This window comes from Saccoglossus kowalevskii, chromosome 19, assembly GCF_978046115.1.
Source record: "Saccoglossus kowalevskii chromosome 19, keSacKowa6.1, whole genome shotgun sequence".
NCBI classification, from domain to species: domain Eukaryota; kingdom Metazoa; phylum Hemichordata; class Enteropneusta; family Harrimaniidae; genus Saccoglossus; species Saccoglossus kowalevskii.
The window spans coordinates 17708461-17726094 of NC_140659.1; the positions used below are offsets into that span (position 1 = coordinate 17708461).

General features: G+C 41.7%; 13 non-coding genes across 13 annotated transcripts; all 13 read right to left on the reverse strand.

Annotated features, from left to right (window-relative positions):
• Positions 1 to 1736: 1736 nt before the first annotated feature.
• Positions 1737 to 1809, reverse strand: TRNAK-CUU (transfer RNA lysine (anticodon CUU)). Its single transcript has one exon. It is a non-coding gene; the product is annotated as a tRNA-Lys (tRNA).
• A 2564-nt stretch (positions 1810 to 4373) lies between these two features.
• TRNAK-CUU (transfer RNA lysine (anticodon CUU)) lies at positions 4374 to 4446 on the reverse strand. Its single transcript has one exon. It is a non-coding gene; the product is annotated as a tRNA-Lys (tRNA).
• An 858-nt stretch (positions 4447 to 5304) lies between these two features.
• TRNAK-CUU (transfer RNA lysine (anticodon CUU)) lies at positions 5305 to 5377 on the reverse strand. Its single transcript has one exon. It is a non-coding gene; the product is annotated as a tRNA-Lys (tRNA).
• Positions 5378 to 5830: 453 nt separating this feature from the next.
• TRNAK-CUU (transfer RNA lysine (anticodon CUU)) lies at positions 5831 to 5903 on the reverse strand. The gene has a single exon. It is a non-coding gene; the product is annotated as a tRNA-Lys (tRNA).
• Positions 5904 to 6885: 982 nt separating this feature from the next.
• Positions 6886 to 6958, reverse strand: TRNAK-CUU (transfer RNA lysine (anticodon CUU)). The gene has a single exon. It is a non-coding gene; the product is annotated as a tRNA-Lys (tRNA).
• An 858-nt stretch (positions 6959 to 7816) lies between these two features.
• TRNAK-CUU (transfer RNA lysine (anticodon CUU)) lies at positions 7817 to 7889 on the reverse strand. Its single transcript has one exon. It is a non-coding gene; the product is annotated as a tRNA-Lys (tRNA).
• A 453-nt stretch (positions 7890 to 8342) lies between these two features.
• TRNAK-UUU (transfer RNA lysine (anticodon UUU)) lies at positions 8343 to 8415 on the reverse strand. Its single transcript has one exon. It is a non-coding gene; the product is annotated as a tRNA-Lys (tRNA).
• A 2035-nt stretch (positions 8416 to 10450) lies between these two features.
• TRNAK-CUU (transfer RNA lysine (anticodon CUU)) lies at positions 10451 to 10523 on the reverse strand. The gene has a single exon. It is a non-coding gene; the product is annotated as a tRNA-Lys (tRNA).
• A 981-nt stretch (positions 10524 to 11504) lies between these two features.
• On the reverse strand, positions 11505 to 11577 carry TRNAK-CUU (transfer RNA lysine (anticodon CUU)). The gene has a single exon. It is a non-coding gene; the product is annotated as a tRNA-Lys (tRNA).
• Positions 11578 to 12533: 956 nt separating this feature from the next.
• Positions 12534 to 12606, reverse strand: TRNAK-CUU (transfer RNA lysine (anticodon CUU)). Its single transcript has one exon. It is a non-coding gene; the product is annotated as a tRNA-Lys (tRNA).
• Positions 12607 to 14084: 1478 nt separating this feature from the next.
• TRNAK-CUU (transfer RNA lysine (anticodon CUU)) lies at positions 14085 to 14157 on the reverse strand. The gene has a single exon. It is a non-coding gene; the product is annotated as a tRNA-Lys (tRNA).
• A 1511-nt stretch (positions 14158 to 15668) lies between these two features.
• Positions 15669 to 15741, reverse strand: TRNAK-CUU (transfer RNA lysine (anticodon CUU)). The gene has a single exon. It is a non-coding gene; the product is annotated as a tRNA-Lys (tRNA).
• A 1481-nt stretch (positions 15742 to 17222) lies between these two features.
• TRNAK-CUU (transfer RNA lysine (anticodon CUU)) lies at positions 17223 to 17295 on the reverse strand. Its single transcript has one exon. It is a non-coding gene; the product is annotated as a tRNA-Lys (tRNA).
• Between the last annotated feature and the right edge of the window lie 339 nt (positions 17296 to 17634).

Below are 17634 nucleotides of genomic sequence, written 5' to 3' on the forward strand. Positions count from 1 at the left end.
CCTCGCTCCTGTGATTTGGTTATCAGAGACAATTATTGCAGCCATCCGACATTGTGAGTAAGAACTCATTTCACTCAATTTTGTGTCACATTCACCCACCGGAATTCAACATCATTCATAGTAACTCACATTGTTTATTTTGTCTAAAAGATGTTCGCCCAAAGTGGGGCTCGAACCCACGACCCTGTTATTAAGAGTCCCATGCTCTACCGACTGAGCTAGCCGGGCTGCTGATGAGAGTGTTTTTGCACCTCAATTAGCGACTTTGAGTAAATGTCGGACGATGATACGAAAAGACAGTGCATGACTTTGTGTTTAAGCTAAACGAAAACAACTTCTGAATTTCAACAATAAAATTTGCTTCCGTTTTTACTATTACAGTAGCTCAAATCATACTCACCATGCACGATCTTAGGTGGAGGGAACTTCGCGGCAAGTACCACACACATTAAAACAGAGATCAGTATTGTCAACCAACAGTCAACCTCTCCGTTTTCCCAATCTTTATACCGTGCAGAAATAATCAACCTCGCTCCTGTGATTTGGTTATCAGAGACAATTATTGCAACCATCCGACATTGTGAGTAAGAACTCATTTCACTCAATTTCGTGTCACATTCACCCACCGGAATTCAACATCTTTCATCGTAACTCACATTGTTTATTCTGTCTAAAAGGTGTTCGCACAATATGGGGCTCGAACCCATGACCCTGGGATGAACAGTCCCATGCTCTACCGACTGAGCTAGCCGGACTGCTGATGAGAGTGTTTTTGCACCTCAATTAGCGACTTTGAGTAAATGTCGGACGATGATACGAAAAGACAGTGCATGACTTTGTGTTTAAGCTAAACGAAAACAACTTCTGAATTTCAACAATAAAATTTGCTTCCGTTTTTACTATTACAGTAGCTCAAATCATACTCACCATGCACGATCTTAGGTGGAGGGAACTTCGCGGCAAGTACCACACACATTAAAACAGAGAGGAGTATTGTCAACCAACAGTCAACCTCTCCGTTTTCCGAATCTTAATACCATGCAGAAATAATCAACCTCGCTCCTGTGATTTGGTTATCAGAGACAATTATTGCAGCCATCCGACATTGTGAGTAAGAACTCATTTCACTCAATTTTGTGTCACATTCACCCACCGGAATTCAACATCATTCATAGTAACTCACATTGTTTATTTTGTCTAAAAGATGTTCGCCCAAAGTGGGGCTCGAACCCACGACCCTGTTATTAAGAGTCCCATGCTCTACCGACTGAGCTAGCCGGGCTGCTGATGAGAGTGTTTTTGCACCTCAATTAGTGACTTTGAGTAAATGTCGGACGATGATACGAAAAGACAGTGCATGACTTTGTGTTTAAGCTAAACGAAAACAACTTCTGAATTTCAACAATAAAATTTGCTTCCGTTTTTACTATTACAGTAGCTCAAATCATACTCACCATGCACGATCTTAGGTGGAGGGAACTTCGCGCCAAGTACCACACACATTAAAACAGAGAGGAGTATTGTCAACCAACAGTCAACCTCTCCGTTTTCCCAATCTTTATACCATGCAGAAATAATCAACCTCGCTCCTGTGATTTGGTTATCAGAGACAATTATTGCAGCCATCCGACATTGTGAGTAAGAACTCATTTCACTCAATTTCGTGTCACATTCACCCACCGGAATTCAACATCTTTCATCGTAACTCACATTGTTTATTCTGTCTAAAAGGTGTTCGCCCAATATGGGGCTCGAACCCACGACCCTGGGATTAAGAGTCCCATGCTCTACCGACTGAGCTAGCCGGGCTGCTGATGAGAGTGTTTTTGCACCTCAATTAGCGACTTTGAGTAAATGTCGGACGATGATACGAAAAGAGTGTGCATGACTTTGTGTTTAAGCTAAACGAAAACAACTTCTGAATTTCAACAACAAAATTTGCTTCCATTTTTACCATTCCTGTAGCTCAAATTATACTTACCATGCGCGATCTTAGTTGGAATGAACTTCGCGCCAAGTACCACACACATTAAAACAGAGAGGAATATTGTCAACCAACAGTCAACCTCTCCGTTTTCCCAAACTTTATACCGTGCAGAAATAATCAACCTCACTCCTGTGATTTGGTTATCAGAGACAATTATTGCAAACATCCGACATTGTGAGTAAGAGCTCATTTCACTCAATTTCGTGTCACATTCACCCACCGGAATTCAACATCTGTTATCGTAACTCACATTGTTTATTCTGTCTAAAAGGTGCTCGCCCAACGTGGGGCTCGAACCCACGACCCTGTGATTAAGAGTCCCATTCTCTACCGACTGAGCTAGCCGGGCTGCTGATGAGAGTGTTTTTGCACCTCAATTAGCGACTTTGAGTAAATGTCGGACGATGATACGAAAAGAGTGTGCATAACTTTGTGTTTAAGCTAAACGAAAACAACTTCTGAATTTTAACAATAAAATTTGCTTCCGTTTTTACTACTCCAGTAGCTCAAATCATACTCACCATGCACGATCTTAGTTGGAATGAACTTCGCGCCAAGTACCACACAATTTAAAACAGAGATCAGTATTGTCAACCAACAGTCAACCTCTCCGTTTTCCCAATCTTTATACCGTGCAGAAATAATCAACCTCGCTCCTGTGATTTGGTTATCAGAGACAATTATTGCAACCATCCGACATTGTGAGTAAGAACTCATTTCACTCAATTTCGTGTCACATTCACCCACCGGAATTCAACATCTTTCATCGTAACTCACATTGTTTATTCTGTCTAAAAGGTGTTCGCACAATATGGGGCTCGAACCCACGACCCTGGGATTAAGAGTCCCATGCTCTACCGACTGAGCTAGCCGGGCTGCTGATGAGAGTGTTTTTTGCACCTCAATTAGCGACTTTGAGTAAATGTCGGACGATGATACGAAAAGAGTGTGCATGACTTTGTGTTTAAGCTAAACGAAAACAACTTCTGAATTTCAACAATAAAATTTGCTTCCATTTTTACCATTCCTGTAGCTCAAATTATACTTACCATGCGCGATCTTAGTTGGAATGAACTTCGCGCCAAGTACCACACACATTAAAACAGAGAGGAATATTGTCAACCAACAGTCAACCTCTCCGTTTTCCCAAACTTTATACCGTGCAGAAATAATCAACCTCACTCCTGTGATTTGGTTATCAGAGACAATTATTGCAAACATCCGACATTGTGAGTAAGAGCTCATTTCACTCAATTTCGTGTCACATTCACCCACCGGAATTCAACATCTGTTATCGTAACTCACATTGTTTATTCTGTCTAAAAGGTGCTCGCCCAACGTGGGGCTCGAACCCACGACCCTGTGATTAAGAGTCCCATTCTCTACCGACTGAGCTAGCCGGGCTGCTGATGAGAGTGTTTTTGCACCTCAATTAGCGACTTTGAGTAAATGTCGGACGATGATACGAAAAGAGTGTGCATAACTTTGTGTTTAAGCTAAACGAAAACAACTTCTGAATTTTAACAATAAAATTTGCTTCCGTTTTTACTACTCCAGTAGCTCAAATCATACTCACCATGCACGATCTTAGTTGGAATGAACTTCGCGCCAAGTACCACACAATTTAAAACAGAGATCAGTATTGTCAACCAACAGTCAACCTCTCCGTTTTCCCAATCTTTATACCGTGCAGAAATAATCAACCTCGCTCCTGTGATTTGGTTATCAGAGACAATTATTGCAACCATCCGACATTGTGAGTAAGAACTCATTTCACTCAATTTCGTGTCACATTCACCCACCGGAATTCAACATCTTTCATCGTAACTCACATTGTTTATTCTGTCTAAAAGGTGTTCGCACAATATGGGGCTCGAACCCACGACCCTGGGATTAAGAGTCCCATGCTCTACCGACTGAGCTAGCCGGGCTGCTGATGAGAGTGTTTTTTGCACCTCAATTAGCGACTTTGAGTAAATGTCGGACGATGATACGAAAAGAGTGTGCATGACTTTGTGTTTAAGCTAAACGAAAACAACTTCTGAATTTCAACAACAAAATTTGCTTCCATTTTTACCATTCCTGTAGCTCAAATTATACTTACCATGCGCGATCTTAGTTGGAATGAACTTCGCGCCAAGTACCACACACATTAAAACAGAGAGGAATATTGTCAACCAACAGTCAACCTCTCCGTTTTCCCAATCTTTATACCGTGCAGAAATAATCAACCTCACTCCTGTGATTTGGTTATCAGAGACAATTATTGCAAACATCCGACATTGTGAGTAAGAGCTCATTTCACTCAATTTCGTGTCACATTCACCCACCGGAATTCAACATCTGTTATCGTAACTCACATTGTTTATTCTGTCTAAAAGATGTTCGCCCAACGTGGGGCTCGAACCCACGACCCTGGGATTAAGAGTCCCATGCTCTACCGACTGAGCTAGCCGGGCTGCTGATGAGAGTGTTTTTGCACCTCAATTAGCGACTTTGAGTAAATGTCGGACGATGATACGAAAAGAGTGTGCATAACTTTGTGTTTAAGCTAAACGAAAACAACTTCTGAATTTTAACAATAAAATTTGCTTCCGTTTTTACTACTCCAGTAGCCCAAATCATACTCACCATGCACGATCTTAGTTGGAATGAACTTCGCGCCAAGTACCACACACATTAAAACAGAGAGGAGTATTGTCAACCAACAGTCAACCTCTCCGTTTTCCCAATCTTTATACCGTGCAGAAATAATCAACCTCACTCCTGTGATTTGGTTATCAGAGACAATTATTGCAACCATCCGACATTGTGAGTAACAGCTCATTTCACTCAATTTCAACATCTTTCATCGTAACTCACATTGTTTATTCTGTCTAAAAGGTGTTCGCCCAACGTGGGGCTCAAACCCACGACCCCGGGATTAAGAGTCCCATGCTCTACCGACAGAGCTAGCCGGGCTGCTGATGAGAGTGTTTTTGCACCTCAATTAGCGACTTTGAGTAAATGTCGGACGATGATACGAAAAGACAGTGCATGACTTTGTGTTTAAGCTAAACGAAAACAACTTCTGAATTTCAACAATAAAATTTGCTTCCGTTTTTACTATTACAGTAGCTCAAATCATACTCACCATGCACGATCTTAGGTGGAGGGAACTACGCGCCAAGTACCACACACATTAAAATAGAGAGGAGTATTGTCAACCAACAGTCAACCTCTCCGTTTTCCCAATCTTTATACCGTGGCACATTCACCCACCGGAATTCAACATCTTTCATCGTAACTCACATTGTTTATTCTGTCTAAAAGGTGTTCGCCCAACGTGGGGCTCGAACCCACGACCCTGGGATTAAGAGTCCCATGCTCTACCGACTGAGCTAGCCGGGCTGCTGATAAGAGTGTTTTTACACCTCAATTAGCGTCTTTGAGTAAATGTCGGACGATGATACGAAAAGAGTGTGCATGACTTTGTGTTTAAGCTAAACGAAAACAACTTCTGAATTTCAACAGTAAAATTTGCTTCCATTTTTACCATTCCAGTAGCTCAAATCATACTTACCATGCACGATCTTAGTTGGAATGAACTTCGCGCCAAGTACCACACACATTAAAACAGAGAGGAGTATTGTCAACCAACAGTCAACCTCTCCGTTTTCCCAATCTTTATACCGTGCAGAAATAATCAACCTCACTCCTGTGATTTGGTTATCAGAGACAATTATGCAACCATCCGACATTGTGAGTAAGAGCTCATTTCACTCAATTTCGTGTCACATTCACCCACCGGAATTCAACATCTTTCATCGTAACTCACATTGTTTATTCTGTCTAAAAGGTGTTCGCCCAATATGGGGCTCGAACCCACGACCCTGGGATTAAGAGTCCCATGCTCTACCGACTGAGCTAGCCGGGCTGCTGATGAGAGTGTTTTTGCACCTCAATTAGCGACTTTGAGTAAATGTCGGACGATGATACGAAAAGAGTGTGCATAACTTTGTGTTTAAGCTAAACGAAAACAACTTCTGAATTTTAACAATAAAATTTGCTTCCGTTTTTACTACTCCAGTAGCTCAAATCATACTCACCATGCACGATCTTAGTTGGAATGAACTTCGCGCCAAGTACCACACAATTTAAAACAGAGATCAGTATTGTCAACCAACAGTCAACCTCTCCGTTTTCCCAATCTTTATACCGTGCAGAAATAATCAACCTCGCTCCTGTGATTTGGTTATCAGAGACAATTATTGCAACCATCCGACATTGTGAGTAAGAACTCATTTCACTCAATTTCGTGTCACATTCACCCACCGGAATTCAACATCTTTCATCGTAACTCACATTGTTTATTCTGTCTAAAAGGTGTTCGCACAATATGGGGCTCGAACCCACGACCCTGGGATTAAGAGTCCCATGCTCTACCGACTGAGCTAGCCGGGCTGCTGATGAGAGTGTTTTTTGCACCTCAATTAGCGACTTTGAGTAAATGTCGGACGATGATACGAAAAGAGTGTGCATGACTTTGTGTTTAAGCTAAACGAAAACAACTTCTGAATTTCAACAACAAAATTTGCTTCCATTTTTACCATTCCTGTAGCTCAAATTATACTTACCATGCGCGATCTTAGTTGGAATGAACTTCGCGCCAAGTACCACACACATTAAAACAGAGAGGAATATTGTCAACCAACAGTCAACCTCTCCGTTTTCCCAATCTTTATACCGTGCAGAAATAATCAACCTCACTCCTGTGATTTGGTTATCAGAGACAATTATTGCAAACATCCGACATTGTGAGTAAGAGCTCATTTCACTCAATTTCGTGTCACATTCACCCACCGGAATTCAACATCTGTTATCGTAACTCACATTGTTTATTCTGTCTAAAAGATGTTCGCCCAACGTGGGGCTCGAACCCACGACCCTGGGATTAAGAGTCCCATGCTCTACCGACTGAGCTAGCCGGGCTGCTGATGAGAGTGTTTTTGCACCTCAATTAGCGACTTTGAGTAAATGTCGGACGATGATACGAAAAGAGTGTGCATAACTTTGTGTTTAAGCTAAACGAAAACAACTTCTGAATTTTAACAATAAAATTTGCTTCCGTTTTTACTACTCCAGTAGCCCAAATCATACTCACCATGCACGATCTTAGTTGGAATGAACTTCGCGCCAAGTACCACACACATTAAAACAGAGAGGAGTATTGTCAACCAACAGTCAACCTCTCCGTTTTCCCAATCTTTATACCGTGCAGAAATAATCAACCTCACTCCTGTGATTTGGTTATCAGAGACAATTATTGCAACCATCCGACATTGTGAGTAACAGCTCATTTCACTCAATTTCAACATCTTTCATCGTAACTCACATTGTTTATTCTGTCTAAAAGGTGTTCGCCCAACGTGGGGCTCAAACCCACGACCCCGGGATTAAGAGTCCCATGCTCTACCGACAGAGCTAGCCGGGCTGCTGATGAGAGTGTTTTTGCACCTCAATTAGCGACTTTGAGTAAATGTCGGACGATGATACGAAAAGACAGTGCATGACTTTGTGTTTAAGCTAAACGAAAACAACTTCTGAATTTCAACAATAAAATTTGCTTCCGTTTTTACTATTACAGTAGCTCAAATCATACTCACCATGCACGATCTTAGGTGGAGGGAACTACGCGCCAAGTACCACACACATTAAAATAGAGAGGAGTATTGTCAACCAACAGTCAACCTCTCCGTTTTCCCAATCTTTATACCGTGGCACATTCACCCACCGGAATTCAACATCTTTCATCGTAACTCACATTGTTTATTCTGTCTAAAAGGTGTTCGCCCAACGTCGGGCTCGAACCCACGACCCTGGGATTAAGAGTCCCATGCTCTACCGACTGAGCTAGCCGGGCTGCTGATAAGAGTGTTTTTACACCTCAATTAGCGTCTTTGAGTAAATGTCGGACGATGATACGAAAAGAGTGTGCATGACTTTGTGTTTAAGCTAAACGAAAACAACTTCTGAATTTCAACAGTAAAATTTGCTTCCATTTTTACCATTCCAGTAGCTCAAATCATACTTACCATGCACGATCTTAGTTGGAATGAACTTCGCGCCAAGTACCACACACATTAAAACAGAGAGGAGTATTGTCAACCAACAGTCAACCTCTCCGTTTTCCTAATCTTTATACCGTGCAGAAATAATCAACCTCACTCCTGTGATTTGGTTATCAGAGACAATTATGCAACCATCCGACATTGTGAGTAAGAGCTCATTTCACTCAATTTCGTGTCACATTCACCCACCGGAATTCAACATCTTTCATCGTAACTCACATTGTTTATTCTGTCTAAAAGGTGTTCGCCCAATATGGGGCTCGAACCCACGACCCTGGGATTAAAAGTCCCATGCTCTACCGACTGAGCTAGCCGGACTGCTGATGAGAGTGTTTTTGCACCTCAATTAGCGACTTTGAGTAAATGTCGGACGATGATACGAAAAGAGTGTGCATGACTTTGTGTTTAAGCTAAACGAAAACAACTTCTGAATTTCAACAATAAAATTTGCTTCCGTTTTTACTATTACAGTAGCTCAAATCATACTCACCATGCACGATCTTAGGTGGAGGGAACTTCGCGCCAAGTACCACACACATTAAAACAGAGAGGAGTATTGTCAACCAACAGTCAACCTCTCCGTTTTCCCAATCTTTATACCGTGCAGAAATAATCAACCTCACTCCTGTGATTTGGTTATCAGAGACAATTATTGCAACCATCCGACATTGTGAGTAAGATCTCATTTCACTCAATTTCGTGTCACATTCACCCACCGGAATTCTACATCTTTCATAGTAACTGACATTGTTTATTCTGTGTAAAAGGTGTTCGCCCAATATGGGGCTCGAACCCATGACCCTGGGATGAACAGTCCCATGCTCTACCGACTGAGCTAGCCGGACTGCTGATGAGAGTGTTTTTGCTCCTCAATTAGCGACTTTGAGTAAATGTCGGACGATGATACGAAAAGACAGTGCATGACTTTGTGTTTAAGCTAAACGAAAACAACTTCTGAATTTCAACAATAAAATTTGCTTCCGTTTTTACTATTACAGTAGCTCAAATCATACTCACCATGCACGATCTTAGGTGGAGGGAACTTCGCGGCAAGTACCACACACATTAAAACAGAGAGGAGTATTGTCAACCAACAGTCAACCTCTCCGTTTTCCGAATCTTAATACCATGCAGAAATAATCAACCTCGCTCCTGTGATTTGGTTATCAGAGACAATTATTGCAGCCATCCGACATTGTGAGTAAGAACTCATTTCACTCAATTTTGTGTCACATTCACCCACCGGAAGTCAACATCATTCATAGTAACTCACATTGTTTATTTTGTCTAAAAGATGTTCGCCCAAAGTGGGGCTCGAACCCACAACCCTGTTATTAAGAGTCCCATGCTCTACCGACTGAGCTAGCCGGGCTGCTGATGAGAGTGTTTTTGCACCTCAATTAGTGACTTTGAGTAAATGTCGGACGATGATACGAAAAGACAGTGCATGACTTTGTGTTTAAGCTAAACGAAAACAACTTCTGAATTTCAACAATAAAATTTGCTTCCGTTTTTACTATTACAGTAGCTCAAATCATACTCACCATGCACGATCTTAGGTGGAGGGAACTTCGCGCCAAGTACCACACACATTAAAACAGAGAGGAGTATTGTCAACCAACAGTCAACCTCTCCGTTTTCCCAATCTTTATACCATGCAGAAATAATCAACCTCGCTCCTGTGATTTGGTTATCAGAGACAATTATTGCAGCCATCCGACATTGTGAGTAAGAACTCATTTCACTCAATTTCGTGTCACATTCACCCACCGGAATTCAACATCTTTCATCGTAACTCACATTGTTTATTCTGTCTAAAAGGTGTTCGCCCAATATGGGGCTCGAACCCACGACCCTGGGATTAAGAGAACCATGCTCTACCGACTGAGCTAGCCGGGCTGCTGATGAGAGTGTTTTTGCACCTCAATTAGCGACTTTGAGTAAATGTCGGACGATGATACGAAAAGAGTGTGCATGACTTTGTGTTTAAGCTAAACGAAAACAACTTCTGAATTTCAACAACAAAATTTGCTTCCATTTTTACCATTCCTGTAGCTCAAATTATACTTACCATGCGCGATCTTAGTTGGAATGAACTTCGCGCCAAGTACCACACACATTAAAACAGAGAGGAATATTGTCAACCAACAGTCAACCTCTCCGTTTTCCCAATCTTTATACCGTGCAGAAATAATCAACCTCACTCCTGTGATTTGGTTATCAGAGACAATTATTGCAAACATCCGACATTGTGAGTAAGAGCTCATTTCACTCAATTTCGTGTCACATTCACCCACCGGAATTCAACATCTGTTACCGTAACTCACATTGTTTATTCTGTCTAAAAGGTGTTCGCCCAACGTGGGGCTCGAACCCACGACCCTGGGATTAAGAGTCCCATGCTCTACCGACTGAGCTAGCCGGGCTGCTGATGAGAGTGTTTTTGCACCTCAATTAGCGACTTTGAGTAAAGGTCGGACGATGATACGAAAAGAGTGTGCATAACTTTGTGTTTAAGCTAAACGAAAACAACTTCTGAATTTTAACAATAAAATTTGCTTCCGTTTTTACTACTCCAGTAGCTCAAATCATTCTCACCATGCACGATCTTAGTTGGAATGAACTTCGCGCCAAGTACCACACAATTTAAAACAGAGATCAGTATTGTCAACCAACAGTCAACCTCTCCGTTTTCCCAATCTTTATACCGTGCAGAAATAATCAACCTCGCTCCTGTGATTTGGTTATCAGAGACAATTATTGCAACCATCCGACATTGTGAGTAAGAACTCATTTCACTCAATTTCGTGTCACATTCACCCACCGGAATTCAACATCTTTCATCGTAACTCACATTGTTTATTCTGTCTAAAAGGTGTTCGCACAATATGGGGCTCGAACCCACGACCCTGGGATTAAGAGTCCCATGCTCTACCGACTGAGCTAGCCGGGCTGCTGATGAGAGTGTTTTTGCACCTCAATTAGCGACTTTGAGTAAATGTCGGACGATGATACGAAAAGAGTGTGCATGACTTTGTGTTTAAGCTAAACGAAAACAACTTCTGAATTTCAACAACAAAATTTGCTTCCATTTTTACCATTCCTGTAGCTCAAATTATACTTACCATGCGCGATCTTAGTTGGAATGAACTTCGCGCCAAGTACCACACACATTAAAACAGAGAGGAATATTGTCAACCAACAGTCAACCTCTCCGTTTTCCCAATCTTTATACCGTGCAGAAATAATCAACCTCACTCCTGTGATTTGGTTATCAGAGACAATTATTGCAAACATCCGACATTGTGAGTAAGAGCTCATTTCACTCAATTTCGTGTCACATTCACCCACCGGAATTCAACATCTGTTATCGTAACTCACATTGTTTATTCTGTCTAAAAGGTGTTCGCCCAACGTGGGGCTCGAACCCACGACCCTGGGATTAAGAGTCCCATGCTCTACCGACTGAGCTAGCCGGGCTGCTGATGAGAGTATTTTTGCACCTCAATTAGCGACTTTGAGTAAATGTCGGACGATGATACGAAAAGAGTGTGCATAACTTTGTGTTTAAGCTAAACGAAAACAACTTCTGAATTTTAACAATAAAATTTGCTTCCGTTTTTACTACTCCAGTAGCCCAAATCATACTCACCATGCACGATCTTAGTTGGAATGAACTTCGCGCCAAGTACCACACACATTAAAACAGAGAGGAGTATTGTCAACCAACAGTCAACCTCTCCGTTTTCCCAATCTTTATACCGTGCAGAAATAATCAACCTCACTCCTGTGATTTGGTTATCAGAGACAATTATTGCAACCATCCGACATTGTGAGTAACAGCTCATTTCACTCAATTTCAACATCTTTCATCGTAACTCACATTGTTTATTCTGTCTAAAAGGTGTTCGCCCAACGTGGGGCTCAAACCCACGACCCCGGTATTAAGAGTCCCATGCTCTACCGACTGAGCTAGCCGGGCTGCTGATGAGAGTGTTTTTGCACCTCAATTAGCGACTTTGAGTAAATGTCGGACGATGATACGAAAAGACAGTGCATGACTTTGTGTTTAAGCTAAACGAAAACAACTTCTGAATTTCAACAATAAAATTTGCTTCCGTTTTTACTATTACAGTAGCTCAAATCATACTCACCATGCACGATCTTAGGTGGAGGGATCTACGCGCCAAGTACCACACACATTAAAACAGAGAGGAGTATTGTCAACCAACAGTCAACCTCTCCGTTTTCCGAATCTTAATACCATGCAGAAATAATCAACCCCGCTCCTGTGATTTGGTTATCAGAGACAATTATTGCAGCCATCCGACATTGTGATTAAGAACTCATTTCACTCAATTTCGTGTCACATTCACCCACCGGAATTCAACATCATTCATAGTAACTCACATTGTTTATTTTGTCTAAAAGATGTTCGCCCAACATGGGGCTCGAACCCACGACCCTGGGATTAAGAGTCCCATGCTCTACCGACTGAGCAAGCCGGGCTGCTGATGAGAGTGTTTTTGCACCTCAATTAGTGACTTTGAATAAATGTCGGACGATGATACGAAAAGAGTGTGCATGACTTTGTGTTTAAGCTAAACGAAAACAAATTCTGAATTTCAACAATAAATTTTGCTTCCATTTTTACCATTCCTGTAGCTCAAATCATACTTACCATGCACGATCTTAGTTGGAATGAACTTCGCGCCAAGTACCACACACATTAAAACAGAGAGGAGTATTGTCAACCAACAGTCAACCTCTCCGTTTTCCCAATCTTTATACCGTGCAGAAATAATCAACCTCACTCCTGTGATTTGGTTATCAGAGACAATTATTGCAACCATCCGACATTGTAAGTAAGAGCTCATTTCACTCAATTTCAACATCTTTCATCGTAACTCACATTGTTTATTCTGTCTAAAAATTATTCGCCCAACGTAGGGCTCGAACCCACGACCCTGGGATTAAGAGTCTCATGCTCTACCGACTGAGCTAGCCGAGCTGCTGATGAGAGTGTTTTTGCACCTCAATTAGCGACTTTGAGTAAATGTCGGACGATGATACGAAAAGACAGTGCATGACTTTGTGTTTAAGCTAAACGAAAACAACTTCTGAATTTCAACAATAAAATTTGATTCCGTTTTTACTATTACAGTAGCTCAAATCATACTCACCATGCACGATCTTAGGTGGAGAGGGAACTTCGCGCCAAGTACTACACACATTAAAACAGAGAGGAGTATTGTCAACCAACAGTCAACCTCTCCGTTTTCCGAATCTTAATACCATGCAGAAATAATCAACCTCGCTCCTGTGATTTGGTTATCAGAGACAATTATTGCAGCCATCCGACATTGTGAGTAAGAACTCATTTCACTCAATTTTGTGTCACATTCACCCACCGGAATTCAACATCATTCATAGTAACTCACATTGTTTATTTTGTCTAAAAGATGTTCGCCCAAAGTGGGTATCGAACCCACGACCCTGTTATTAAGAGTCCCATGCTCTACCGACTGAGCTAGCCGGGCTGCTGATGAGTGTGTTTTTGCACCTCAATTAGTGACTTTGAGTAAATGTCGGACGATGATACGAAAAGACAGTGCATGACTTTGTGTTTAAGCTAAACGAAAACAACTTCTGAATTTCAACAATAAAATTTGCTTCCGTTTTTACTATTACAGTAGCTCAAATCATACTCACCATGCACGATCTTAGGTGGAGGGAACTTCGCGCCAAGTACCACACACATTAAAACAGAGAGGAGTACCAACAGTCAACCTCTCCGTTTTCCCAAACTTTATACCGTGCAGAAATAATCAACCTCACTCCTGTGACTTGGTTATCAGAGACAATTATTGCAACCATCCGACATTGTGAGTAAGAGCTCATTTCACTCAATTTCGTGGCACATTCACCCACCGGAATTCAACATCTTTCATCGTAACTCACATTGTTTATTCTGTCTAAAAGGTGTTCGCCCAACGTGGGGCTCGAACCCACGACCCTGGGATTAAGAGTCCCATGCTCTACCGACTGAGCTAGCCGGGCTGCTGATGAGAGTGTTTTTACACCTCAATTAGCGTCTTTGAGTAAATGTCGGGCGATGATACGAAAAGAGTGTGCATGACTTTGTGTTTAAGCTAAACGAAAACAACTTCTGAATTTCAACAGTAAAATTTGCTTCCATTTTTACCATTCCAGTAGCTCAAATCATACTTACCATGCACGATCTTAGTTGGAATGAACTTCGCGCCAAGTACCACACACATTAAAACAGAGAGGAGTATTGTCAACCAACAGTCAACCTCTCCGTTTTCCCAATCTTTATACCGTGCAGAAATAATCAACCTCACTCCTGTGATTTGGTTATCAGAGACAATTATTGCAGCCATCCGACATTGTGAGTAAGAACTCATTTCACTCAATTTTGTGTCACATACACCCACCGGAATTCAACATCATTCATAGTAACTCACATTGTTTATTTTGTCTAAAAGATGTTCGCCCAAAGTGGGGCTCGAACCCACAACCCTGTTATTAAGAGTCCCATGCTCTACCGACTGAGCTAGCCGGGCTGCTGATGAGAGTGTTTTTGCACCTCAATTAGTGACTTTGAGTAAATGTCGGACGATGATACGAAAAGACAGTGCATGACTTTGTGTTTAAGCTAAACGAAAACAACTTCTGAATTTCAACAATAAAATTTGCTTCCGTTTTTACTATTACAGTAGCTCAAATCATACTCACCATGCACGATCTTAGGTGGAGGGAACTTCGCGCCAAGTACCACACACATTAAAACAGAGAGGAGTATTGTCAACCAACAGTCAACCTCTCCGTTTTCCCAATCTTTATACCATGCAGAAATAATCAACCTCGCTCCTGTGATTTGGTTATCAGAGACAATTATTGCAGCCATCCGACGACATTGTGAGTAAGAACTCATTTCACTCAATTTCGTGTCACATTCACCCACCGGAATTCAACATCTTTCATCGTAACTCACATTGTTTATTCTGTCTAAAAGGTGTTCGCCCAATATGGGGCTCGAACCCACGACCCTGGGATTAAGAGAACCATGCTCTACCGACTGAGCTAGCCGGGCTGCTGATGAGAGTGTTTTTGCACCTCAATTAGCGACTTTGAGTAAATGTCGGACGATGATACGAAAAGAGTGTGCATGACTTTGTGTTTAAGCTAAACGAAAACAACTTCTGAATTTCAACAACAAAATTTGCTTCCATTTTTACCATTCCTGTAGCTCAAATTATACTTACCATGCGCGATCTTAGTTGGAATGAACTTCGCGCCAAGTACCACACACATTAAAACAGAGAGGAATATTGTCAACCAACAGTCAACCTCTCCGTTTTCCCAATCTTTATACCGTGCAGAAATAATCAACCTCACTCCTGTGATTTGGTTATCAGAGACAATTATTGCAAACATCCGACATTGTGAGTAAGAGCTCATTTCACTCAATTTCGTGTCACATTCACCCACCGGAATTCAACATCTGTTACCGTAACTCACATTGTTTATTCTGTCTAAAAGGTGTTCGCCCAACGTGGGGCTCGAACCCACGACCCTGGGATTAAGAGTCCCATGCTCTACCGACTGAGCTAGCCGGGCTGCTGATGAGAGTGTTTTTGCACCTCAATTAGCGACTTTGAGTAAAGGTCGGACGATGATACGAAAAGAGTGTGCATAACTTTGTGTTTAAGCTAAACGAAAACAACTTCTGAATTTTAACAATAAAATTTGCTTCCGTTTTTACTACTCCAGTAGCTCAAATCATACTCACCATGCACGATCTTAGTTGGAATGAACTTCGCGCCAAGTACCACACAATTTAAAACAGAGATCAGTATTGTCAACCAACAGTCAACCTCTCCGTTTTCCCAATCTTTATACCGTGCAGAAATAATCAACCTCGCTCCTGTGATTTGGTTATCAGAGACAATTATTGCAACCATCCGACATTGTGAGTAAGAACTCATTTCACTCAATTTCGTGTCACATTCACCCACCGGAATTCAACATCTTTCATCGTAACTCACATTGTTTATTCTGTCTAAAAGGTGTTCGCACAATATGGGGCTCGAACCCACGACCCTGGGATTAAGAGTCCCATGCTCTACCGACTGAGCTAGCCGGGCTGCTGATGAGAGTGTTTTTGCACCTCAATTAGCGACTTTGAGTAAATGTCGGACGATGATACGAAAAGAGTGTGCATGACTTTGTGTTTAAGCTAAACGAAAACAACTTCTGAATTTCAACAACAAAATTTGCTTCCATTTTTACCATTCCTGTAGCTCAAATTATACTTACCATGCGCGATCTTAGTTGGAATGAACTTCGCGCCAAGTACCACACACATTAAAACAGAGAGGAATATTGTCAACCAACAGTCAACCTCTCCGTTTTCCCAATCTTTATACCGTGCAGAAATAATCAACCTCACTCCTGTGATTTGGTTATCAGAGACAATTATTGCAAACATCCGACATTGTGAGTAAGAGCTCATTTCACTCAATTTCGTGTCACATTCACCCACCGGAATTCAACATCTGTTATCGTAACTCACATTGTTTATTCTGTCTAAAAGGTGTTCGCCCAACGTGGGGCTCGAACCCACGACCCTGGGATTAAGAGTCCCGCGCTACCGACTGAGCTAGCCGGGCTGCTGATGAGAGTGTTTTTGCACCTCAATTAGCGACTTTGAGTAAATGTCGGACGATGATACGAAAAGAGTGTGCATAACTTTGTGTTTAAGCTAAACGAAAACAACTTCTGAATTTTAACAATAAAATTTGCTTCCGTTTTTACTACTCCAGTAGCCCAAATCATACTCACCATGCACGATCTTAGTTGGAATGAACTTCGCGCCAAGTACCACACACATTAAAAGAGAGAGGAGTATTGTCAACCAACAGTCAACCTCTCCGTTTTCCCAATCTTTATACCGTGCAGAAATAATCAACCTCACTCCTGTGATTTGGTTATCAGAGACAATTATTGCAACCATCCGACATTGTGAGTAACAGCTCATTTCACTCAATTTCAACATCTTTCATCGTAACTCACATTGTTTATTCTGTCTAAAAGGTGTTCGCCCAACGTGGGGCTCAAACCCACGACCCCGGGATTAAGAGTCCCATGCTCTACCGACTGAGCTAGCCGGGCTGCTGATGAGAGTGTTTTTGCACCTCAATTAGCGACTTTGAGTAAATGTCGGACGATGATACGAAAAGACAGTGCATGACTTTGTGTTTAAGCTAAACGAAAACAACTTCTGAATTTCAACAATAAAATTTGCTTCCGTTTTTACTATTACAGTAGCTCAAATCATACTCACCATGCACGATCTTAGGTGGAGGGATCTACGCGCCAAGTACCACACACATTAAAACAGAGAGGAGTATTGTCAACCAACAGTCAACCTCTCCGTTTTCCGAATCTTAATACCATGCAGAAATAATCAACCCCGCTCCTGTGATTTGGTTATCAGAGACAATTATTGCA